At 38.9% G+C, this 26,540-nt stretch overlaps 2 protein-coding genes across 3 annotated transcripts in view; one reads left to right on the forward strand and one right to left on the reverse strand.

Moving 5' to 3' along the window:
* dlk2 (delta-like 2 homolog) overlaps positions 1-26,540 on the reverse strand; it is a 528,840-nt gene that overhangs the window by 70,109 nt on the left and 432,191 nt on the right. The gene's annotated exons all lie outside the window — the stretch shown is intronic.
* The window catches only part of tjap1 (tight junction associated protein 1 (peripheral)), a 121,768-nt gene continuing 105,087 nt past the window's right edge, over positions 9,860-26,540 (forward strand). For both annotated transcript variants that reach the window (XM_079634635.1, XM_079634636.1), the window contains exon 1: positions 9,860-10,292. The gene's annotated coding sequence lies outside the window, so the exon portion shown is untranslated. The remainder of the gene's footprint in view (positions 10,293-26,540) is intronic.

The following is a 26,540-nucleotide window of genomic DNA, read 5'->3' on the forward strand; positions in this document are numbered from 1 at the left end:
CATTTAGTTTATGAAGACTGTGAAGTGTTTGATAACTTTATTCAATTTCTGTATGTTTCCTATCAATTAGATAAAATATGTAAAATATACTGTCTTTATGTTATTTCTACATTAATTCGGAGATTAAATGTAAAATTATTACAATATAAAAAATATATTAACTTTAATGTTAGGTTTGATTTTTTTTCATAGTTAAATTAAAACTTTTTGCCAACATGAGGTCTCAGTCTTTTTACATCAATGCATAACTAGGGTAGGCAGATTAAGACAACTATTCATCATGCATTTATTAATTCCTTGTTGTAAAAAAAAAAGAAAAAAAAGGTGCAACCAAATCATGTCCCGGTGCGACCAACTGACAAAGTCCCAATTACCTTTTTTATTCTGTGGTGGAAACAAAAAACAGAATTGCGAGATGTAAACTTAGAAATTTGAGAGAGAAAAAATTTGGGAAAGTCAGAAGAATTATATAAACTCAATTATGGAGAAAAATGGCTGAATTGTAAGATATAAATCACAATTGTGAGGGGGAAAAAAGTCTGAATTGTAAAATAAAAAGTTGCAATACCTTTTTTATTTTACTTTTTGTTTATGGTGAAAATAAGCTTCCACAGGTTTGGGATGACATGAGTGCAAGTAAATTATTATTATACATTTTTGGGTGAACTGTTCCTTTAATATACTAAATATGGGCAAACTGCCTCTGCAAATAAAAAACAGTGGTTATTAGTTGAAGCTCACTGATAGACAGGGATACAATCATCACATCTCTGCCCTATTTCACCAAAGACAGTAAGTTATGAGCTGCACAAAGCTGGAATTTATGACATGCACCGCAGCCATTTAGAAACTGCCAGTTTTCAAGGCTAAAGCATGACAATACCGACAGTAACCTTTAGCAAGCTGTGCGTACACTGATGCGCGCAGCCCACATAACCGTGTCAACAGTAGGAAATCCATAATAGTGTGGGCAGCTACTGTACTGTACAGTGTATGGTGGGAGTCATTAGATTGGATCGGGTCATTTTGTAGGACCAGGTTCATCTTCTTGTTCTATAATACTGTTGTTTATCACACTTAATCAGTGTTCAAGCATATGGTACATTTAAACTACAAACACAATTTCCACATCAGTTTATTCTTATAGAAAATCAACTCTGAGAATCATAAATAATGAGTGGATGAATATGAGTGTGGTTCTGTCCTAAATCACTGGCACACATCCTCCCCTTGTGGCTTCTCTTGGTACTGTCAAATAATAATGACAAATTGTTCATTTTTGAAGAGAATACCAAACACACATGTATAAATCAATGTTTACTGCCATACGACTTCTAAACAGTGTGGGGGAAAAAAATACCAAAATGTATTTGAAATACATTTATTTTATGCTAAGTATACTATAAATAATACTATAAATGTATGTAGGAATACTTAATATAAATACCATGCAATTGTACCTTTGGTATACTAAATGCATACTTAAAGTCTGCTAAATTGGTTATTTAGAAATAGTGCGGAGGTCCAACTAATACTTAAGTATATTTTTTGATTGTGCTAAAATGGAACTATTGCACGTATACTTGCATTTGACAACTGATATTATACAGTGATATTAAAATAGTGATATTAAAACAAAATTTAGGCTTAATAAGAAGAAATGTGCATTGTGCAATAAAGAAGTACTCAAAATAAAGTTTCATTATAATATTTATATCAGCAAGTCTTAAGTGATATGTCAATAAATTTGTTGTATACAAATGTATTTTGTTCAAATGTTCAAAATGGTATAGTTTTTTCCCACTAGGGTTATTAATAATCCCAACCCAAAAGCAGTCTTGAGCAGCAGCGAAAGCCATTGCTAAATAAAAGGAAAAATTAACATGCAACAAACCATATAATCATGCACAATAATATAATTGTGCTCTTATAAACTATTCTAACTTTAGATAAAAACTGAAAGAGTTGCCGGAAGATTAATGGTGGTGACATTGTAGTCGTGTGACTGGGGTGTAGTTAGTTTAAACCCTAGCTTTTTACTTCTGGCGACTGCATTTAGGCTTAAAAATTTATAAAAGTTGTGTTCATCTGTGATAATTTTCTTGATGGACAAAACGTGTAAGTATCATAAACTTTTGTTTATGATCCTATTGGGTTTTTATCGAGGGAACATTCTATAAAAACCCAACATTCTCGTGTTACGAATCACAGCTTTTACAAGAACCAATGAGGTTCATTCTCGTGTTACGCAGCATGTTTGAGCTTCTCAAGAACCAATGAGGTTCATTCTCGTGTTACGCAGCATGTTTGAGCTTCTCAAGAACCAATGAGGTTCATTATTGTGTTACGCAGCATGTTTGAGCTTCTCAAGAACCAATGAGGTTCATTCTTGTGTTACGCAGCACGTTTGAGCTTCTCAAGAACCAATGAGGTTCATTCTCGTGTTACGCAGCATGTTTGAGCTTCTCAAGAACCAATGAGGTTCATTATTGTGTTACGCAGCATGTTTGAGCTTCTCAAGAACCAATGAGGTTTATTCTTGTGTTACGCAGCACGTTTGAGCTTCAGCAAGAGCCAATGAGGTTCATTCTCGTGTTACGCAGCATGTTTGAGCTTCTCAAGAACCAATGAGGTTCATTATTGTGTTACGCAGCATGTTTGAGCTTCTCAAGAACCAATGAGGTTTATTCTTGTGTTACGCAGCACGTTTGAGCTTCAGCAAGAGCCAATGAGGTTCATTCTCGTGTTACGCAGCATGTTTGAGCTTCTCAAGAACCAATGAGGTTCATTATTGTGTTACGCAGCACGTTTGAGCTTCTCAAGAACCAATGAGGTTTATTCTTGTGTTACGCAGCATGTTTGAGCTTCTCAAGAACCAATGAGGTTCATTCCCGTGTTACGCATCACGTTTGAGCTTGTCAAGAACCAATGAGGTTTATTCTTGTGTTACGCAGCACGTTTGAGCTTCAGCAAGAGCCAATGAGGTTCATTCCCGTGTTACGCATCACGTTTGAGCTTGTCAAGAACCAATGAGGTTTATTCTTGTGTTACGCATCACGTTTGAGCTTCAGCAAGAGCCAATGAGGTTCTTTCTCGTGTTAAGCAGCACGTTTGAGCTTCTCAAGAACCAATGAGGTTCATTCCCGTGTTACGCATCACGTTTGAGCTTGTCAAGAACCAATGAGGTTCATTCTCGTGTTACGCATCACGTTTGACCTTCTCAAGAACCAATGAGGTTCATTCTCGTGTTAAGCAGCACGTTTGAGCTTCTCAAGAACCAATGAGGTTCATTCTTGTGTTACGCAGCACGTTTGAGCTTCAGCAAGAGCCAATGAGGTTTATTCTTGTGTTACGCAGCATGTTTGAGCTTCAGCAAGAGCCAATGAGGTTTATTCTTGTGTTACGCAGCATGTTTGAGCTTCTCAAGAACCAATGAGGTTCATTCTTGTGTTACGCAGCACGTTTGAGCTTCAGCAAGAGCCAATGAGGTTTATTCTTGTGTTACGCAGCATGTTTGAGCTTCTCAAGAACCAATGAGGTTAATTCTCGTGTTAAGCAGCAAGTTTGAGCTTCTCAAGAACCAATGAGGTTAATTCTCGTGTTAAGCAGCAAGTTTGAGCTTCTCAAGAACCAATGAGGTTAATTCTCGTGTTAAGCAGCATGTTTGAGCTTCTCAAGAACCAATGAGGTTAATTCTCGTGTTAAGCAGCAAGTTTGAGCTTCTCAAGAACCAATGAGGTTCATTCCCGTGTTACGCAGCATGTTTGAGCTTCTCAAGAACCAATGAGGTTTATTCTTGTGTTACGCAGCACGTTTGAGCTTCTGTAAGAACCAATGAGGTTCATTCTCGTGTTACGCAGCACGTTTGAGCTTCTCAAGAACCAATGAGGTTCATTCTCGTGTTACGCAGCATGTTCGAGCTTCTCAAGAACCAATGAGGTTCATTCTCGTGTTACGCAGCACGTTTGAGCTTCTCAAGAACCAATGAGGTTCATTCTCGTGTTACGCAGCACGTTTGAGCTTCTCAAGAACCAATGAGGTTCATTCCCGTGTTACGCAGCACGTTTGAGCTTCTCAAGAACCAATGAGGTTTATTCCCGTGTTACGCAGCATGTTTGAGCTTCAGCAAGAGCCAATGAGGTTTATTCTTGTGTTACGCAGCATGTTTGAGCTTCTCAAGAACCAATGAGGTTTATTCTTGTGTTACGCAGCACGTTTGAGCTTCTCAAGAGGTTTGTTCTCACGCATCAAGCAATTTGGTTGAGCTTCTGTTTATGTTCACTGATCAATGTTTATATGTGAATAAAAACCTAAATTCAATCTGTTCATCATATAAAGTGATCGAGTCTCTTCAGAAAATTTGGAATAAACCGCTCAATTCATATGGATTAGTTTTATGATCTCTTTATGAACTTTTTGAAGCGACAAAGTGTCAGTTGCGTAGCTGTCAATGGAGGTACAGAAAGCTCTCAGATTTCGTCAAAAGGATCTTCACTTGTATTCTGAAGATGAATGAAAGTCTTATGGGTTTGGAATGACATGAGGGAGTAATAATTATAGAATTTTCCTTTTTGGGTGAACTAACCCTTTAATAGTATTATTAATATATATACAAATGTGTTTACTATACACTAAACAATTTCGGTACTGTGCTTTAAACTTTTTGCTCTAGTTGGGAATCAGTGTTTCAGAAAGATCTCTTTTCTTGATGCTATTCACAGTTGAAATCATTATTTAAACCCCAGAAATCCCAGTCTTTAGCACTCCTAGTATACTAGCAGAAGAGATATACATTCAAGCTAAGTAGGTAGTAAAATATCTGCTCTGTGTCAGAGAGCTCACTAGTAACAGATGATATTTTTTGCAAGGATTTTATATGACAGTCAAGACAAACAGACTGACTGCATCATCCTTCCTGATTCACATTAGTGGCTGAGAGCTTGACTGCTTTTCCATGCATTTGTAGGAGTGGCAGATTTTCCCGCTGTGCCACAAATGGGTTTTCCAACAGCCCAGAACCCAATCCAACTGTGGAAAACAAAGAGCCAAAGGCGCCCCAAAGAGGAAGAGACTGCGCCGCATGTTTGAATCACTCGCCCAGTGAAACCTCATTGTTTCACAGAAAGTCAAACAGTCTAAACGTATAATTACAATCTGCAGTGTGATTTCTGTATACTATCAGAATAACTGCTGACATAATTTATAGTCTCGCCACCATTGTTTCGTGTTTTGCAAAACACAACTGGTTACACTATAAACACACAGAGTTAGATCAACCACTATTTATCTGAGTGTGCGCTTTGAGCCTAAAAGTATCATTTTTTGACTGATGCTGGTTAAACTGTTTGTTTATGCTGACACTGGGTGATTGAGAAAGTGTTCACGTTTAAAGGGGTGGTTGAGTCTCATATTTAGCATCATATTTAGCTGTGAGGGGCAGAAGTACAGCATGTTTAAAGCGGTGGTTGAGTATGATTTCACTTTTCTAACTTTAGTTAGTGTGTAATGTTTCTGTTTGAGCATAAACAACATCTGCAAAGTTACAATGCTCAAAGTTCAAAGCAAAGGAAGATATTTGCTTTTAAAGAAAAGGACTACAACAAACGGCTGGTAGGGACTACACGACATTCCTCCCGGGTTAGTGACATCACCAACCCTAAAATGTACATAAGCCCCGCCCCCGGGAACACGCAGTCCATGTTGAGAAGAGGAAGAGTTGTTGTAGTCGAGTACATTTGTGAGTCAGCTCAAACTTTAGCATCCATCTTGTCACATGCAATAGAAAGTCACTCTGTGTGCATCTCACAACAGTTCCTATACGAGCGATTTATAGATTATCATGACAGAATATGCTAATTGTAGATAGTTAACTACACATCAGCAACATAAATTCATCAACTAACCATTCAGAGACGTCCTGTTGCTTCTACATGTTGTCACTTCTTCTTGAGTCTCTCCATCTTTGTCTGACTCCATTTTAACATTAAAGGCAGGTGTGGCGTGAGGTAATCGCAGCTGCTAACACACACACACAGCTCTTGAAACCCCGCCCTCTGCAGCAGCTCATTTGCATTTAAAGGGCCAGGCACAAAACGGTGCGCTTTTGCAAACCCTCAAAAAGTGACAACATTAACATGCTATATAAAAATATCTGTGAGGTATTTTGTGCTAAAACTTCACACACACAGGCCGCCATTGTAAATAAGAACTTGTTCTTAATGACTTGCCTGTAAAAATAAAGGTTTAATAACACTCTGGGGACATCAGAGATTTATTTTACATCTTGTGAAAGGGGCATTTTACCACCCCTTCCTTGTAATAATCAAGGAACTGCTGCCGTACCAGCAGCGCAATGATATTACAAACTTAGTGCCGGTCACGTTGGAAGTTACGGAGCTGGGGACTATTTTCAGGCGCTGCGTAATATCATTGCGCTGCTGGTACGGCAGCAGTTTCTTGATTATTACGCAGGAATGAGAGTATAGTTCCTAGTCATATTGGCCTAGAAAATCACAACTTTTAATTTTCTGTACAACTTAGTACACTATGTAACTACAGAAGAGTCAAGTTTTAAATAGGAAAAATATCGAAACTCTTTGGTCATTTTTTTGAGAGAGATGCTAACGGCTAATCAGATTCAATGATTATGCTAAGCTATGCTAAAAGTGCTACCGCCAGACCCGGAGATCGGCTGAATGGATTCGAAAAAGGTAAAACTGTTTAACTGGGGAGTTGGAAAATGTGCCTATTTCTAAAAAAAGTGGAGTGTCCTTTTAAGTGTTCAAGTGCTCAGTGGTGATAAAGCTCTCAGTAACTCTGCACTTCATGGGATCAAACCTGAGATGTTTATATGATAGCCAAGAGCCTTAATCACCAGGGAAATTTATTTCCTACTGGTAAGCCTTGCAATCTTCTTTCTACAATAATTTTCCTTTTCAGATTCCGTCTGATTTACATATAAAATCCTCCTGGAAACATCAATGAAATTAGATTCATTTTTCAGCCACCTTTCTTTGTCTACACAGAGGCATGTTCCCTGTTCATGTGGATTTGTAGGGATTTGCTTGCATTTGTGTAGGCAGCTTCGTGACCACACAAGTCCGCAGGTGTTCTGAAAATGAATCATGCAGGGTTGGTGGTTTGAAGTCATTGAAGTCTCTCCTCTTTGCTTGAAATGCAAATGTTTGCCTCCCCAGCTCTTCAATAAAAGCCAGCAGGAGGTCTGAGGCAAGCAGACTATGACCCCTTTAAAAGCACATGCTTTGTGCCGGCTGTTCTGAGGTCAGTCTTAGTGACAGAGCGGGTCAGCATTAGTATTCACCTGATACCTGTCAGATGAAGGGCCTCACATCTGGGGGATACAACCAACCAAGACGACGCCACCTCATGGACGGATGTGTTTCCTCAGTGAATCGATTTTTCCTTTAACGCTGTGTTAGACCTAAACAGTGTGGGGAAACCTTTCTTCTTTTATTTATTTGCTCTGTTCACCACTCCTCTCAGGTGAGAGAAAGAAGATTGTAACGACATGCTCAGATTCCTGATGTGACTGAACTGGGGGAAGAGGGGAAAAAAGGAGGGAGAGAAATTATAACACTTAATTTTCTGTTTATTAACTGTAATCTGCACACAGGAGTCAGTGTTTCTCAATGACTGTTGGCCAGGTCTCTGTACACTCACTCTCATTGACGCCACAATTGGCTTTATGCACAGCTGCACTACTTCCTGAACTTCAGGCAGCTCCTTTGTTTCCTGTCTGCCATTATTGGACAAACTGATTAATCCAGGTGTGTCTGATTATTGTTATTGGTCAGACACACCTGGATTAATCAGTTTGTCCAATAATGGAAGACAGGAAACAAAGGAGCTGCCTGAAGTTCAGGAAGTAGTGCTGTGCACAAAGTCCTTTAACCACACACACACACACACTGCATGCTGAAGCCCCCTTGGCCACGAGGCGTACAGCACCCTTGACTGCCATCTGCTGCTGAGTTTATCTCCCTGACATATTGTGTTTGAATGCCATGTGTTAACTTCTTCCCTTTTGGATAAGGATATGGATAAGCAAATTAACAATATTGACTTTGATCATTTTTTAAACAACTAGTGATCAAACTACATTTTATTAAAATCACCTGTCAAGTTTATAATACATATTGCATCAGCATATGAGTCAAATTGGACGACTACATGGACTCAGAATGAGTAGTTTGTGCATAAAAAATGCCCATCAAAACCACCACATGTTCAGTATGTAACCAGGGAGGTTTTTCAGTCGGATTGGTGTTTATTCTCTTTAGCATGCAGTGTGACGTATTTCACTCAGTTCCCTGATCATTCCGATTCAATTTCAGCAGAATGAAGAACAAATGTATTCTCCCATTCATTATTGTATTATGCACGCTATTGTCTCTGACAGACAGCATGTTGAAGCGGCTCAGGCCACCATTTCTCTTCTTGGAAAGCATTCAAAGCAATGACGCATCAAAACATTTGCTAGTGTGGGTTTTCCAGGAAATGCGTGTTGCTGCACATCTGCTTACTATATTGCATTGTGCACGTTATGTTTTGACAGACATCGATTTTTTTGATATTCAAATGATATGGAAGATTTAAAAAACTGAGGGATCGTAAGCTATAATTATTTAGTTCGGTGAAGTGATTGATACCCATGAGTGTGTTATGTCAATGTTTTAATTCTAATATTCCGACAGCGATGCAACCTCATTTTTTTTGACGGACGTGATAACGTGCATAAGGGGTTAACTATGTTTGATTTTTGGGTAATTATTCAATTCAAAATGCTTTTTGAGTAGTTTATTACTTATTTTATGGGATGAAGTTTCCGGCATATTTGGCTTGTCAAAAATGTTACATTAATCTGTTGCAAATCCATTGACTTTTGAAAATCAAACTAATATTTTACCAAGAAAGGAGTGATTTTGATACACAAAGGTGATTTTATTGTCTCTTATAACATTTTTTTTTTTACACCATGAAATGCAGATGCTTTTCCATTATTACCCTAGTAGATTTGGATATAGACCCTCTTATGAAGACTTCAGATGAATGTTACTTATGATGAAGCAAACTCTGAATCAACATGCACCAATGCTACATTTTCATATATCCATTTAGTTAACAACATGTACTCATAATTTCAATGAGCTCATTGTTTCTGCCTTAAATTAATACATTGTTAGCTAACTGTGTGATTGCTATAGCTACATTTCTGAAATACATAACACAGTCAACTCTAAAACAGATCACTCTAAAAGCTGCTTTGAAATGGTATTGTGAAAAGCGCTATACAAATAAATGTAAGTTGAATTGAATTTTATAATGTTAGTAGAGATATAGCTTCAGTTTAACATAAACTGACATTGACACTATCTACACATGCTATGGATTTGTATGGCAGCCCACTTGACAGCTAGTTTGTTATGGTAGGGCATCAGGCTATTTTCTGGACGTTTGATACACTGGAGTGTGTATATGTTAGCCTACTATGGTACCAACATTACAGATATAATGAATGTACAAGTATTAGGCTAAGTCAGGGGCGTAATTTGTGGGGGGGTTAGGGGGGAGATAACCCCCCCAATATTTAAATCTATGCATTATAACCCCCCCACAACCCCCCCAATATTTATACCATGATCACATGAAAACCCCCCCAATGTTCAAACCAAATCTACGCCCTTGGGCTAAGTAAAAAACAAACAAACAAAAAAACACATTTAGTCTAACGTTACCATTTATTTGCTACTGCCAGTAACGTTACCAACTTCTGAAAACTATAGACCCGAGATATCTATAGACATACACTTATAAGTGTATATTTCCTAAAGCTAGAACTGGGTAACATCCCTCCTCCGCTTCTCTGATCCCAGCAGCATTCCAGCACTCCGTGAGGACGATCAGCGAACGCGTCGCGTCGGGATTCCTGAGGATTACCCGGCGTGCCCCGCGGGAAAGATGGCGCTGAACGGGAGAAGATGGAGATAAACTTTATCTGAAATCTGGAAGAGCTGTTATCCACACCTGCGATCCCCGGTAACACTTCAACTCCTCAACGAGAGATCCCGGCGAGAGAACGCGGGGTCGGCGATCGCTAGTGACGGCGCGAGTGGAGATATTTCAGCGGCCGTTAGCAAGTGTGTGTGTGTGTGTTAGCCAGCGAGGAGAAGAAGAAGAAGGAAAAGCGGGCAAAGTTTATTCAGTTTGAGCAAGAAGTCTAGACTGATCTACACCAAACTCTGGGGTTAACTGCGGAAAATCACCAGTGGCAGGTAAGAAGTTAATGACCTTCGTAACAGTAACGTAGTTAATTTTGGTCATGTAACGTTCCTATCAAATCTTATTTTCATATTTTGTTGATATGCGGCCAGTCACCGTTGAGATGAACTGATAAACACACCCAGCAGTGCTTAATCTCAAAATCATATCAGACCTGTGAAATGCTTCTCGATCAACATATCCGCAGGGCACTGATCGATTAGCAGATTAGAGAAGGTTACTAATCTGAAAAGTGTCGATGTCAGGTGTTTTACGCGAATTATTTATTCGGTGGAGTGTGTCATGGCCATTGGCAGGCGAATAACCCTTCGGCAATTTTATCTGTATATTAATGTGTCTCCTCCATTCATGGTTCGTGATTTAAATATATTTAATGCTTTAATGCATTTGTGTTCTTATCACAGATATAAGTTACTCATATTATTACTGCCAGATCCGGTTGTGCAACCGATCCTGTTACGCGGTCTTCTTTAATACTCGACCGTTAGCGGGTTGATCTATGATGGTGATTATGTCCTAAACCGATGGGGATTAACATTGTATTTACGTGTCCTGACATAAAACTTCGTGGAATGCTACTGGGAAGAAAAAAACGATGCCATATTTCGACGAATACTCGGAGTTTATGCTGAAATAACTCGTGGAGTCCATCATGGTCACTGAACAGGTAACGAACGCTTGAGAAACCAAACCTGCGGTTATTTACCAACCCTCCGGCTAGCCGTCAGGAGCCTGACATCTTGTTTCACCATTAATTGTCATGCAAATAATTGCGTTTAACGATTTAATTGTCTATTTAGTTAATTTCGCTTGCTTGTTAATGACACACACACACACACACACACACACACACACACACACACACACACACACACACACACACACACACACACCTTAGGAAGAAATAATTTATTCACATGGACTCGCATGATTAATTCTATGATTTCATAAAAGGCTTTGTAAACAAACAATTTTGCTCTGGTGAATACCATAAATAATCATATTTTAAGTTATAACAGTTAAAAATATGTCTCATTGTTGTCCACTTGGGTTCTACTTTTAACTAATTTGAATGTCTTTTGCTACAAAACCAACCTAAGTATGATATTTTATTAGATATGTATTTCTGGCTTAAATTGTTTACTTTGTTATTTTAAAGGGACAGTGCACCCCAAAAATTATTGTAGTTCCAAACCCATAAGACATCTAAATGTTTCACAGTGTTTATAAATAAAGATCATAAAATAATCCAAGTCTTCTGAAGATACACGATCGCTTTATATGATGAGCAAATTTAATTTAGACTTTGGTTCACACAAACATTGATCAGCAAATAGTTAAACTTATAACATTTTCCATTACATAGCTTAGGCCTAAACATGGTAAATGGTAAATGGACTGCATTTATATAGCGCTTTCACAGACCCAATGGCCACCAAAGCGCTTTACATGTTGCCTCACATTCACCGACGGCGGTGTCAGCCATACAAGGCGCCATCCAGCTCGTCGGGAGCAGCTGGGGTTAGGTGTCTTGCTCATGGACACCTCGACACTTGGTCAGGTTTGAACCACCAACCTTCCGGATTGTAGACAACCTACATGAACCACTGAACCACTGTCGCCCCACTGTAAACATTTAAATGAGTTGAAACTAGAGAGCTTTAAATTCACATGTAGACTTTAGCATGTAATGTTTACCGACGCAAACCTTTTTTTCGGGCATACAATAATGTGTTAAGAAAACAGAGAGCGAAAAGTAATGGAGCAAACCGGTGCATTATTTAATTTATTGCGGATGTACGTCTGTAGTATATTTACATGGCAACACAATTGACTAGCCTATATGTGAATAATATCAATATGTGAGTGCACAATAATTGTGAAAAATCACAAATCGTAATCTCAAATGCGATTTTTAATCTGTTTTTTTCTTGAGTAATCTTTAAATATTATAAAAAATTGTTATAAAAATGTGTATTTGTGCCATTTAAGAAATCCAATTGAAGTTCATATTTACTTATTTAATAAATGGTTTATTTAGTCGAGTTGTACGAGCATCTTTCTGACTTTTCTGAAAATGTAAACGCAGTTAAAAGTTAACTTACAACTGGATCTCCAGTAAAGGAAGTCTCTGTATGCAGTAATGTTCAGGTTTCCCTTTAAATGCCCTGCAGTTTCTAACGTAATGCACAGACCTATTTCAGTATCTGTAGTGTTGCTATAAGGCCGGAGCATCAGTAATCCAGCTCTGTGTAAAGTAGATCAGCATCCTAATGTCATTGACTTCTCTGGCACTGTCTCAAACCTAGTGAGCTGCCTACCTAGACAGCATGTTTCTGGCAGTGTAGGGTTGTGTCTTGGTAACTCATCGCTGGGCAAACTGTGCACAGAAGTGAATGGACAAGACTCTTCTTTTTACCTCAGAGGCACTTTTGGTCCTCTTTTTGTTAGTGTATACAGGCAGCTCACTAGTGTGAGACGAAGACTGTGTTGGATGCCTCTCAAGGGAGGTTGAATAAACTGCAGTGTTCAGTGTGTAATGCTTGCTTGATATGACCGCCTAGCTGCTCCCATACCTCCTCCCTTTTTTATTGAGTGCACTTAAAGTGAGTTGATAAGTCATACATGCCTCAGCCATTACTTACAGATGGGTGATGTCGATAAACAATTAGTAAAGTGCCGTTTGTTAAGAGCTGAACATGTTGCTGATTAGGGCTAAATGTTTGATCTTTATTGGGATTGTACAATTTACAAATTCAATGTAAATAAGTAATTCAGTTTATTGAAAATTTTAGCTAGTCAATCCCGAGTAACTGATTATTGGTGTTATGGCTCCAAAATATAAATGTTGGTGTTGTTACAATGTGTGATGCACCGAAAATATTTTTTACTGAAACTGAAGTTTTCATTTAGCCGAAAACGAAAATAAATAAATAAAATGAATAAAAATAATAGAAGATGTTGCGCCTAAAGATCATTACCGTAAACGACACTGAGCGCTTGTGCTGTGAACCGTAAACTCTGTTTACTTTAAGAAACGGTAAATGGTGCAGTTATGTCCCGCGGTCCAGATGGGACTACGCTGAGGACCAGAACCGGAGCCATTTGAATACCACCGGTTTAGCGTGTCGTGTTCGCAGGTGATAAATTAAGCCAATAATAAATTAAAGATCTTCTTCAATGAACCACCTATATATTTTAGCCGAACAAATTTGACATACCGTATTTTCCGGACTATAAAATACGGAGTATAAGTCGCATCAGTCAAAAAATGCGTCATGAAGAGGAAAAAAACATATAGAAGTTGCACTGGACTATAAGTCGCATTTATTCACAAAATCCAAGACCAAGAACAGACATTTAATCTGGAAAGGCAAGTTATTCAACTACACAATAGCACACAGAACAACAGGCTGAATGGGTGTTTGGTGTGTTAGCGTAACACATTAACAGTTATTCAGCGACACAATAGCATAAAGAACATATACCTGGGAGGCTGAATAGGCTAAATTAACATAAGCCCGCGAGTCCAACTAGTTACCAGTAAGCAAGTTCACCAAGCTCCCGCGATCTCATTCCACACAACACTGAATCCATTGAGTTCTTCCTATATTTGGAGTATAAATATATTTATTTTCCTATAAATATATTTGGTTGCCGAAATGTCTGTGCATTATTATCGCGTTATTGCAGCTGATGTTGGATTACAGGTGCTTATTGATGTCTGATTGAACTATCATGGGCTATTCAATACACTCACCCGTACTGCTGGTGCAGTAGATACAGGGGTGAAAGGTCACTGACCTCCTCTCCCATGTGTGTTGTTGTTGGGACACTTGAAAACATCATCTGGGCCTTAGCAGCATTCTGCTTTCTCTCTCATCCGGCTCTGTTAGCACCACACACACACACACACACACACACACACACACACACACACACACACACACACACACACACACACACACACACACACACACACACACACTCCAGCGGTCTCTTTAAGGCAGCCGGTGACTGGTGGATTTGTGCTAGGTGGTGTCGTATGATAGCGCACCTCCCGTGGAGCTTTATCAATTAGGAAACAGCCAGTGTGAAAATGTTTGGGGAGGGATTTGTTGAAAGATTACTCTGTCAAGTGCCGCTGCGTGTAGCTGGGCTTAGCTGAAGAGATCGAGGTTTTGTGCTGTCTGGAGTTTAATTGGGAAAAAAGGTGGCTGAGAGTCGGATAATTGTTGGACGATGGATGCCGTAGAGTCTTCCATTAAGTTAGCCGTAATGATCAGAGGATTTCTGCGGTTTCAATGAGGTTTTGTTACTGTTTGGGAAAAAAAGTGTACAGGTAGTGAGTGACCATCATTATTGGTGAAATAAGTTTGATTACAGTTTTTTTACTAAAATGCATTGTTTGGTCATATTGATAGTATTTTGCTACAATTCATCATTTTCTTTTAATATATGCTTTTACATTTTTTGTTGTTGCAGATGATGACAGATATGGCTGCATGATTAATTGAAATGAAACCGAAATCACTATATTGCTTGGTGTGATGATGATAATATTATTTTATGGCCATATTGGTATATAATCTAAAAAAAGGTGCAGCCCCACAGCACAGCAAAAACCTAGATTATTTTAAATCGCAATCCCAATTTTTATCAGAAAAAACGCTATTCGTGCAGCCCTAGTTACAGAAACATACATTTACAGAAATCTGTTGTTAGTTTAAAAGCCCAAACGTATAATAGAGGGTTTTCACTACAATGAATTCATCAATCCGGAAGTCGGCCATTTTGGAGGCACTGAATGTAAACAATGCCACAGAACTGAACGGACTCGCAAATTTGGCTGATTATTGCTGCTGAAAAATGTTCGAGTTTTGGTCTGTATTAATCGGCCGCACCGGGAAAAAACATTTCGAGTTCTAGACTGTCAAAAGTTAAAGAGAAGAATGCAACAAACTGATGAAAGAACGCGTTTGTGGTTGAGAGAGGTAACGTTACAGCATCAGCCACATGTGTAAATAGCGTTGACTATGGCTAAAATGTTGACGTAATTAACTATGGCTACATTCACACTGTCAGTCCAAATCCGATTATCTTTGTATCCGATTGGAATCTGATCTAAAATGATGTCCACACTGTGTATCGCAACTGTTCAGATCCGATCTGTGTGTCCATGCAGCTCTATGGCAGTATGGCAATGACGTTGCGTTGATGGGGGGGGGGGTTTGCATTTGCAATAGAGATGTTTTCTTATTTAAATTTTACAACATGGAAATGTGTATCCGCCACGCTGGACTACTGCGTCTTGAGCCTGCGGCAGAACTGTAGGAGGCTGGGATGTAGGGCTGTCACTTTTTATTCGCTATTCGAATATGCATTCGAACATGACGTGAAATATCCGGAATCGAACTTCAAATAAACTATTCGGTTTTTAAAGTGCCATGTCTAGCGCATTTTTTAGTCTATGATTAGACCGTTTGCTTTTTATTTTAAAAAAGCGTGTTATTTTGAAAGCGTGTTACTTTGAAAGCGTGTTACAGGCTATATAGGCTATGTTATAGTCAGATATGACGGCGCGCTGCAACACGTATCACCGCAGATGATCTATTCATCAAGCGCCAAGCCAATGTGCAAACCATCGCAAATCAAAGTGAAAGTAAGTCGCAGACGCTTTAACACACAATAATAATAATCTTCATTAAAAGTAAAGAAACGAAATGATCTTACCAGGGCTGCCGCTCCTCTCTTATTGCAGTCTTTGATGTTAGCTGATGATCAATAAAATGCAGCTCATATCTGTTGCTTTCGGTGACATTAAATACATTAAATCTGCATATAGCGCTTGAATTGAAGATCGGACTTATATCCGGTTTAAACCACATTTAGGCCTATGTGACCAGGTGTAAATGGAATCGTTTTGATAGCTATCCGATCTGAGAAAACGCATGAAGTGTCTGGTTTAAACAGCCCCAGAAACGCAGCAGACGGCCAGAGCATCGCCAGGCATCCAACATCGTATGACTGCATACTTTCCTGCACAACTGGTCGGCACCGTGCAGATGCACATGTAAAGGCAAGGTTTATTTGCAGATATGAGTCAAGTGTAATTTTGGGAGTCCTGTTTATGGTTTTTTTTTTCTCTCCGCACGCGCGCGGGGGGGGGGGGGGGGGGGGGGGGGATATGGGAATAGATATTCGAATACATAGGCTGGTATTTGATATCCGTTCGAATTAGATTTTTCTCAAAAGTGACAGCCCTACTGGGATGTACAGCTTTTTCTCCGCGCCGGTTTCAAAAATGATAATTTTCTGCTTGTCCGGCACTTTGCAACAACACAGCATTGTTTCGGCAGCGACTTTCAGCATGTTTCCTATAACAACGTCTGACGCTAACATTTTACGTGGTGTGTGAGAAAGTCACATACCACGCGAAATCTGACCAGAGCGTTCAGACTAAAGCTGATGTCCTGATATGTGATTTGAATAGGATTTCAAACCACATATGGATGTAGCTTGAAACGGATTTCATGCACTTTTTCGGGATAAGAAATAGAAGGAATAATTGCAGTAAAGGCTAGAGAAGCTAACGTTAGCTCGTTCGGATATTTACCACATAATAACTTTAGTTTGTCAAAATTTCGCTCTCTTTCCTGCTTACTAAGTCCTTCTCTGTATGATTTCGCAGCTTCCACGTGTTTTTTCCGTGGTTTATTAGTGTAACAATGTGTTCAGTAGTACATAAACAGTGTAATCCATGCTGTTGTTCACATCCGAGTGCCTCCATAATGGCCGCGCATCCGGGTTACCGCCCAGAACGTGACGTCGGTGAAAACCCTCTATATAATGAAAATAATAATATTTGTATTTTAATATTCAGCTAAACTAATAAACAGCTAAAATTAAAGTGTGGTTTAATGAAACGGCTCTAACAATGTGATTTTATGCCTTTTTTCTTCTTCCTTGAAATCTAAGCAGCAGCAAAATGGCAAAATGATCCTGATATTGCAGTTCAAATCAATAATATTTGTCAAGAGTTACAAAATTATTTTTTTTGCCTGAATATCACATCCTTGATCCAGATTGTTCCCTTCAACACACTTACTCTAATCAGGGCAGAAATCATCTGTTTTTTTGCTTCAAATACAGCTGTTGTGACCTTGGCAGTCAAAATTGGTTTAGAATTTCAGATACACTCTATTCATCAGCGTTTGGCCACACACCGCACAGCCTTTCTCTCAGGAAAGCTACCAGACAGTCATCTTTAAAGCAAACATTTGAATGGGTTTATTAAGATAAGCTGAAGACTTGTTTTCACTGCATTGGAAAGAAGCACCTGTTATTTTCCTCGGAAATGCCAAGGCTTTTGCATATCTACGTTTTTACACGGCACAAATTCGTAGCTGTTCACTGTAATCTCATTGAAACCCGCATGAATGATCTTTCAATGTTATTTCAAAAACACATGTTCATAATGTGACTCTTTGTACTACTTTGGTATCGTTCAGGACAAGATGTGAGGCTCCGATGCCCTTGAACGCAACAAGTTCTTTCTTCGAAATATTTGTAATTCTTTAAAGCCTACATTTTGCTATCACTGATTGAGACCGCAAGGACTTCTTGTGCTGAGAAACGACCTACATGTTGCAGTGTTTTGGAAGCTCCTCTGGAATTCGCTCAAGTCTTTTTTTTCGAGAGTCGTGAGGATTGTGTGGAAACATTCCTTTGCTTGGCCGATCTCCCATGCTGGAGGAACGCTCCTCAGTTCTTGTGCAAATTTACCCTCCGCTCGCTTGCTCCCATTGTCAGCCTGTCAAGTCTGTTTTTATGTTTGTTGCTTGAATCCAATTATCCATGACCTGCTACATAGCCTGCACCTTTTCTCAGTGCCACAGACACAGGTTACTGATGCCTTCCTCCATCTGCCTCTTTCACAGCACATTCTGTTCTCTACCTTCATCAATTTTCAAACAGTGCTTGGAGAATCTCGCTTAAAGGTAATGAAATCAGCTATTTGCTCATAATGACCAAATAAGCAGCTGAAATGTCTCGGAAAGGTCAGTACCGTGTACATGTTTTCAATTCCGAAATCCACCCTGAAATTCAATTCGTCTGCCTTAAATTTGCTTTTTCTGTACCTGCTGAACCCTAAAGAATGATTTATTTGTGCAGCGCTTTTCTCAATATAACGTTTCAAAGTAGCTTTACAGAAAATGTATCTGCAGTGCAGGCTGCAATATTAATATTACATGTTTCTTAGAAATGCACATTTGACAGTATAGCTTGAGTTAGGATGCATTTATGTTCATTAACAAAAACATTAACATCTGTAAAAATTGTATCAACCTAATTTTTATATGTTGAAATTTCAATATTCTGACTGTTTGAGTTTTATTCAAATTAACCATCGCTCTTCAATAGTAGCATGCAGTTAAAACCACACATATAGCACCTCAGTACCATGGTAATGTGTTAAACCGTAGCCTAAATACATTTAGTATAAATGCACAAATGCTATAGCTTAAAAAAAAAAAAAAAAAACCCTGTCATTATATTACTCCTAATGTATTTAATACATGTCTACAATAATGATATAATAAAATTTGATATGAATATCCCACATATCTGCCACAATACCATGGTGCTGTTAGTGTTACTACAGTAAATCCATGGTAAATGATGGTGATTTGTAGATTGAAAAGCCTTATGACTGTTTGTCTGCACTGCTTTAAACTAGTTTAAATCACAGACATATTTGTGTTCTTTGCTGAATTCAAGAGCTTCTTACTGGATCTCACAGCGCTGTTTAGTGGTCATGTGACTGAGACGATCAGCGAATAAACGCATCTTCTCTAGTAAGCTCGCGCTGCTGTAGCGCTGTTTTGTTTTGCTTTTGGCGCATAAACATTACATCAAACACTTATCAAACTCGCTATCGTTTTATCGAGGGTAATTATATTGCGATAATTATCGTTATTGTTATAATATATTTTGTATATTCAGGGGTTTTTTATGGTACTAAATTATACAGTATTTATTCACTTTTTGAGCATAGACCTGAAAATAAAATTTCCAACTTAATCTGTCATAAATCTTGATTTTTTTTTGCAGCACAGAGGTCTCTTTTTAAAGACAACGTTTGGGAGATTATTGCTGATGTGCCAAAAGTTTAAAAAAGTGAAGATAAAAAAATTATTGTTATGAAAAATGCAACAAAAATATACAAATTTAAATGTATTGTTATAATTTTTTTAAAAAAGTTATAGAATTTTACATTTATAATGAAAAATGCACAGAAATACTTTTTAAAATGTTTATATGAAATATATATTTTCCAAAACATGTTTTACTAGAAAGTTACAGCCAAAAATGTTTCAAATTTGAGCTTTATATCTCAAAAAATAAAATTTCAGTAAGATTTTGTTTGGGCGCAGTACCAAAAGTTTCCACTTGATGAAATTAGTTTCCTATTAATTTCCTATGCGATCATTTTTGACCTCGAGCAACACAAGTGTAGAGTATTATTTTTCAGAACCACTTAGCCCTAACCTTTTCGAATCATGTCCATGATTTTTCTTTTTTGTGCTCCCATAGCAAGTGCCAAAACCTTTACCAACTTTTGTATCATTAAGTAAAAAAAAAAAAAAAAAAAAAACGAAACTTTTTCGGCCAAAAATGACCGAATAGCACCAGAGAGTTAAAATAAATCGTAATCAAATCCTTAATAAAACAAGTATTTACACCCCTATTTCTCTGTATTATTAGTTGATCAGTTGAGCATCGTTGGAAATGTTTTTCATACATTAGGAAGAAAACATGTTTCTTATAACTTTGTTGTCAAACTATATCTATATCTCTGCAACTATTTCATTTCCGCAGCTCTCAGAAGTCACATGGAATCCCAATATACAGTGTCCATGAAGTCAGACTGTGCTTTATGAGGACAACTGGCTTTCCATGGAGCTCAAGTCTTCGTCATGTTCCTGTTCTCTCTCTTGTTTCTTCTCTTACCTGCGCTTGTTGTTGCCCGCGGTGTTAAGAGAAGCCGGGAGCAGTAATCCTCAGCACACATTAGGCCTGACTGCACTACACACACACCAGCTGCTAGAAAGAGCTTAGCGCTCCAGATCTCACAATGGCAGGTGGCGGTAGCTTCACCAATGCTTCACCACTCGGGCCATAAAGAGTCCCGTAGACCTCCAGACAACATCAGGTCCAAGCTGATCTGCTTAAAATAATTGTCTTTTCCTGCACTTCCTCCAAACATCCTGATGTCATTTCATCTGAAGAGTGCCTCTGGTCATCAAGGACATTTCATAACGCTCCATATTTCAGCAGTTCTGTTTGCATGTCTACAGCATTGCATGTCTTCCAGCTTGATTATTATGCATTGTTAAAGCTAAGCCGCCAAAGAGTGGACGAGAAGCGCTGCGCCGAGCCGCGTCTTGGACAACTGAGCGCGTCTAGCACATCGGACGCGCACTTTCTCCGTTTATGGCCAGCAATAAAAACGCAGAATGGCGCCGCCGGTGTGTACACACTCATAGAGAATAATGTGTTCGGATTTTAAATACGCGGCGCTGCGCTTCTCGTCCGGTGTGCGACTGCAACCCTCTTTAACGTTACGTTTTGAGTGGATGAATGATGAGCGCGAGACGCCGAAATGGATGCCAATACGATTCTGAATGGAAAGTTTACTTTTAAAAAGTTGCCAAATGGGTTAGTTGACAAGACCAAAGTGATCTGTGTGTTTTGTCGTTGTGAACTGAGCTATCATCGCAGCACGTCCAGTCTGAAATACCACTTGATGGCCAAGCACACACACACACACACACACACACCGCTGATGCGATCTCAGCACACTCGTCACTATCAGTAACGTTTCCTCGTCAGTATTTCTGTCACCCTTTTATTGATGGACAGAGTTACATTGTGTGAGAGATTATTTGCTCCAAGTGAGAATGTCAGTGTGGAATTGAACAGTATATGCCAATGTTGTTTTCAATAAAAAACATTTGCACAAAGCAAGCCGATCCACTTTTCCATGTTGATAAGAGCATTAAAATGAGAAAAAATAATGGGACAAAAAGAAATCAAGAGACATTTAGAATAGATAAAAATGTGCGATTAATCGCGAGTTAACTATGACATTAATGCGATTAATCGCGATTAAATATTTTAATCGTTTGACAGCCCTAATTTAAAGTTATTTTCAGCTGTCAAAATTTCAGCTGTAGTATTTAAGGAATCTAAAATGTAGATTTTTTTTTTTTGCCGCATTGCGAAATGTCACATTGCAAAATCTGCCTTTCCTCTTCCTGTCCTTTCTTCAATATCTCACTTGGTTTTTCCTCCAGACATCAGCACTTTTACTATCCCCCCCCAATGGACATTTTCATGGAGCTATAATTAATATCTCTTGTTCCTGAGAACTACAAATGACCCTTTAGGAGTTGGGTTTTGCAAGCCTTGTCATTGACTGAAAGGTCATAGTGGTTTGGATACCTTTATATGAGATTGTATTTAGTTCACATGCATGGACAGAATGGCCTATTTCTGTCAGTGTTGCCCTGGAGCTTATGTTACAGGTGCAGCAGGCGACGTCTTTACTTATCCAGCTGACACAGTTGAGTATTGGCATTTCCATTAGTATGACAGTTTTCTGTTTCCTCTTCTTATAAAGAAACATGAAGTTGACCTGTAGTTGACACCTACACTAAATAAAGTGCCTGGAGTTCATATTTGTGTCAAAACACTGTTAACCGAATAGATCATGTTTACTTCTTTATATTGAAACATTGCAGATGACTTGAAGTATACTGTACATTGTATAGTGTTCATTGGTTCTTTTGAAGCATGGCGGTAAAAAAAAGCTTTACTTTCACTGAAACATGAGCTAGAACATTAGGCAAGGCAAGTTTATTTATGCAGCACATTTCATACGCAATAGTATTTCAAAGTGTTTAACACAAAAAGGATTTAAAAATAAGAAAATAAATAAGATGTTTATTAAGAATTTCTCCTATTATGTTTGATGAAAGGGAAAAAATCTATAGATTCAGAGAACTAGGCTACATGAAGGTGAGCGAACAATGACGTTAAGCCTATTTTGCCTGTTGCCTAAAGATTATTATGAGCGTTTCCAAGGTTGACTCAGGCTTGAGTGGTTCCTGGCAGTCGTGCTGATTGGATAATACACCTGTGTGGACACACCCCCACCCCACAGCAGTAGAAAATGAAATCACTCAGAGGAACTAAAAGAGCCGCCTCAGCTTTAATCTGTCCTCCGACCCACCCAGTGCTAGCAGCTGGAGGTCCCATTACATCAACGCATGGCAATTACTGGTGGTTTCTAATGCGAGCAACATAGCAATGAATGTAATATTGCCCTTCTAAGAAAAAACTAAATCCACTAACGCAATTTTTGTTAACATTGCTGCTCTGTCCGAATCAGCGGCAGTGCGAACGCAAATTTGAATGTTGCAGTGTGACGATCGTACTTTTAAGTCCCTTTAAGCGTCCCTTAAAGTCCTTTTAAGTTATATTTAAGATATAAAGGAATAAGGACTCGCAAGTGCTGTTAATACTCACACAAGTCAGTTTATTTGACGAATTAAACTTGGCAACGCAGCGCTGTTTCACTCACTCTACACTATCATACTAAACTGCTTTTGAGTGTGTTGAAAGTTATAATGTTATTCTGTTTGTTAGTTTGTCTGTATGAAACTAGCAGTAAGCTAGATCAACATTAGAATAACATACTGATCATATTCTAACATCATGTTGAACTATATAACATTGATTAGTTTTATGTTACATTTGCTCACCTGTCTAATAAAGTACATGCAAGAGCGCGTCCCTGTCAAGTCGTGACTCGTGAAGCTCTGTCAAGTCGAAGTTTGTCACGGACGTGGAGTTCTCGGCATCTTGAAAACGCCACGCTGATATTGATCCTCGTTTTAGTTCTCCTTTTGTCCCAAAGTCTGCTTGCCATGGTCCATAATCTTTGAACGAAACTACAACAGCAGCATGAGCGTGCCGCTAGACGTAAGGCTGTTGTTCACGTCTGTCGCCATGGTTAATATGGCAGCATGAGTGGAAACTAAGGGATAACGTGGATTTTACGTCATTTTACGTCAGTGAACAGGGATTCCGGGACGGCCAATTATTTAAAATGGGAATTTCTCTGAAATTAAAAATCTTTGGGAACTTTTGGGATATTGTAAGTACACAACTGCAGGAAATGTATCGCACTGTGTAAGTGATTTTGGGATATTTTATTACAAAATTCTTACATATTGTACCTTTAAATGTGCTTGATGAACTTTGAAACATTGACAGTTATTGAACTGAATTGAATCAACATTAAACTAATTTGAGCTGGACATTGACACTGTCTTCTGTAGAGCTGCTGTAGAGCTGAATTGAATTTGTTTTGTAATTGATGAACAAAATCGACACTGTTATTGAACTTAATTGAACTTAATGACAATTTTGTTGATCTGCTTTACAGTGGAAATCATTTTCATAATTTTGCAACAATTTTCCTGTTTATTTCTGTGTACCTGCTTTGAAACAAAGTGTATTATATGAAACTTCATACAAATAAATGTCATCTTGGTAGACAAAATAGTATAATGTTTTCCTTTTATTGGTAATTGGCCAAGTAGGCCTAGTTATCGTCAGGATCAGTGCATCCCAAAAGTGTTTGACAGTAAACCAGGCATAAAAGTCCCATACTTACATTGAAGGAGGGAGCCTAGCCATACCTCGAAACCTGAATGTGGATTTCTTTGACTTGAGCCAATAAGCAACTACCCAGAACCACCCTTGGCAAGCATCCTATCTTTGCATTGTGGTGGCGAGTTTTGCGAAGGCATGTACACTACCCACTCACATTTATGTAATTTACTTTGACACTAGTTCAAGTGTTTGTTAAGATTTCTTGTTGGTTTCTTTCTGATGCAGAGACATTGGATCTATTTTTATTTAAGCGAGTTTTCAGTTTACTCTTTTAATAAAACTGTGACTTCTTCAGAAACTTTGCAGGATCATAAAGTTTCTGTGCATAGAAGAGGATGAGATCTTTCTGCCTCTGAAGGCTGGATTTCTCACAATCCCTTGTTACGGAGTCAGCATCTGCATCAATAAAATATAAGACTTAAGTGTGATTTCGTGCCGTTTTCTCTATGCTTTGAGCACTCGAAATCCCATTGAATTCGTGACGGAATATTGAGGTATGGTAATGCGCTGGCTTTGGCCCGCAGGTATGGAAATAAACGAAACCATCTAAAAGCAATAAATGAAAAAGCCCCATTCCGGATTAGAAGTGTCCATGTCCAATATTCTCTGGCGTCTCAGGTATTTTCAGAGGTGATTTCTACATGAAGCGATGGTAAATTACATTTCTCCCATGACTCCCGGAGTTGGTTGGTGATATTGTAGCGCTGGTGAAAGAGGGTCAGTGTAGTCAGAACTGCGGTTCCTGGAATGGGATTTGTATTTACATGCCGTAGCACAGAAGCCCACTGTGCTTCCCAGAGTGTGAGAGAGTTGCTTTGAGACTGAATCGCCCTCCCACTTCGGAAGGATCTTGATTCAGACACCGGAAACCACTCACACTTGCCCCTGAGCTCTGTCTGCATTCATACATGAGCTCTTCAGGGACTCGCTGGCATTCAGCTCTAACATGACATGGCTGAGACTGTCCAGATTTGACAGTGTCTTGCTTCCTCGGCTGTTTTCCATCATGGTTGCTGAAAGAAAAACGGCATGCACAAGACTAGGAAGAAGCATGTTTGAATCGATTTCTGGGAAAGGGACAGAAGCTTTTAAAGAGACACTTCACCCATTTGCATTAAGCTTTGTATCGTTAGAAACCCAGTCATATTTTTGAATGGTCATGCATTATTCCCTCATTTTCCCCTGAAAAGGGAGAAATAAGGATTTCAGTGTTGCAGTTCCTGCTTATGATGTAAAAATTGTCAATTTGCGTCATTCTAAGCAGGAAGTCAAATATATTTGTAGAGGGGTTGAGACTACAAACACTCGTACCTCATTTATCCAGGGGGTGGGACCCACTCACGCTACAGACCTATTACAGATCAGTGGGCGGGACTTCACTTTCTGAAACTAAAAGCAATATCCTCCATCTTGTTTGGAAGGTAAGCTAACAAGCGCTGGCTCGAGCTGGGGCGGACTGGTGGTGCCTGTGCGCATACGGACACAGAGATAGAGTCCGTCTGCTGCAAAGAATTTCAACGATGCCAATTTCTCCTGGACGAAATCTCTGAATCAGACGAGGACACGGACGTTTGTGTCGTGAACCATCATAGATCCGCACCGCATCTGTTCTGACTGAACATCCCGGTACCATGCAATAATTCACCATTTCGAAAGAAATACAAACGAGGAGTAATTCACTAATGAGTTCGCCAACTAACTTTAATGTTTGTGTGAAATTAATTTCAAGCTCTGATGGTTAGCTAGCTTTGTAGACGGAAGAGTGATTTCTCTGATGGATACCTCATACGCGCCGTTCTGGATTAGTGGGAGTGGCTTGCGGAGCTTTGCAATATGGAGCATTGTGGGAGTTGTTGTCTTTCATACAAACGCGCCCTAAAGTTACTTTGTCTTTTCTCGGTTAAGAAGGCACCAAATTCAAAAATTATTTTACATTTCGACTACATATGACCCACTTTCAATAAAGATTAATGTTCCCACGGGTGAAATGCTCCTTTAAAAAAATAATATGTTTGCTAATATTAACTGCTAATGCTGTTATGTCCGGCACAGTTGGTTCGCTCAAACAAACAGATTGCATTTCCGTTTGGTTCTGTGAGTGGCACATAAATTACACACTTCATCTGCTTCCTTCCTTGAGAAAATGTTTTGGATACCGTAGGTGAACACTCATGTATTACTGCTGAAACTAAGGCATCTGCAGGAGGTGTTTGGATCCGCAGGGAAACACTGGTGAATCGGGATGCCTCCCGCAGTCCTGCCCTCATGTCTGACTACTCCCACAGTCAGGAGGTTCATAATAAAGGCCAACTGAGTTCAACCACTCAAATCTAGTAGAGAGATCGATGTCTGTCATGAAATGTTTTTCATCACACAACACTTTTCATCATCCTTGAAGCATGTCTTCTCTCATGTCACACTCTGAAAGGCTTTGTATAAATGGATGTATATAAATCAATAAAACTTCTGGGAAATGCAGACATGGTTTCCATTCA

The sequence above is a fragment of the Phoxinus phoxinus genome (assembly GCF_949152265.1).
Source record: "Phoxinus phoxinus genome assembly, chromosome: 14".
NCBI classification, from domain to species: domain Eukaryota; kingdom Metazoa; phylum Chordata; class Actinopteri; order Cypriniformes; family Leuciscidae; genus Phoxinus; species Phoxinus phoxinus.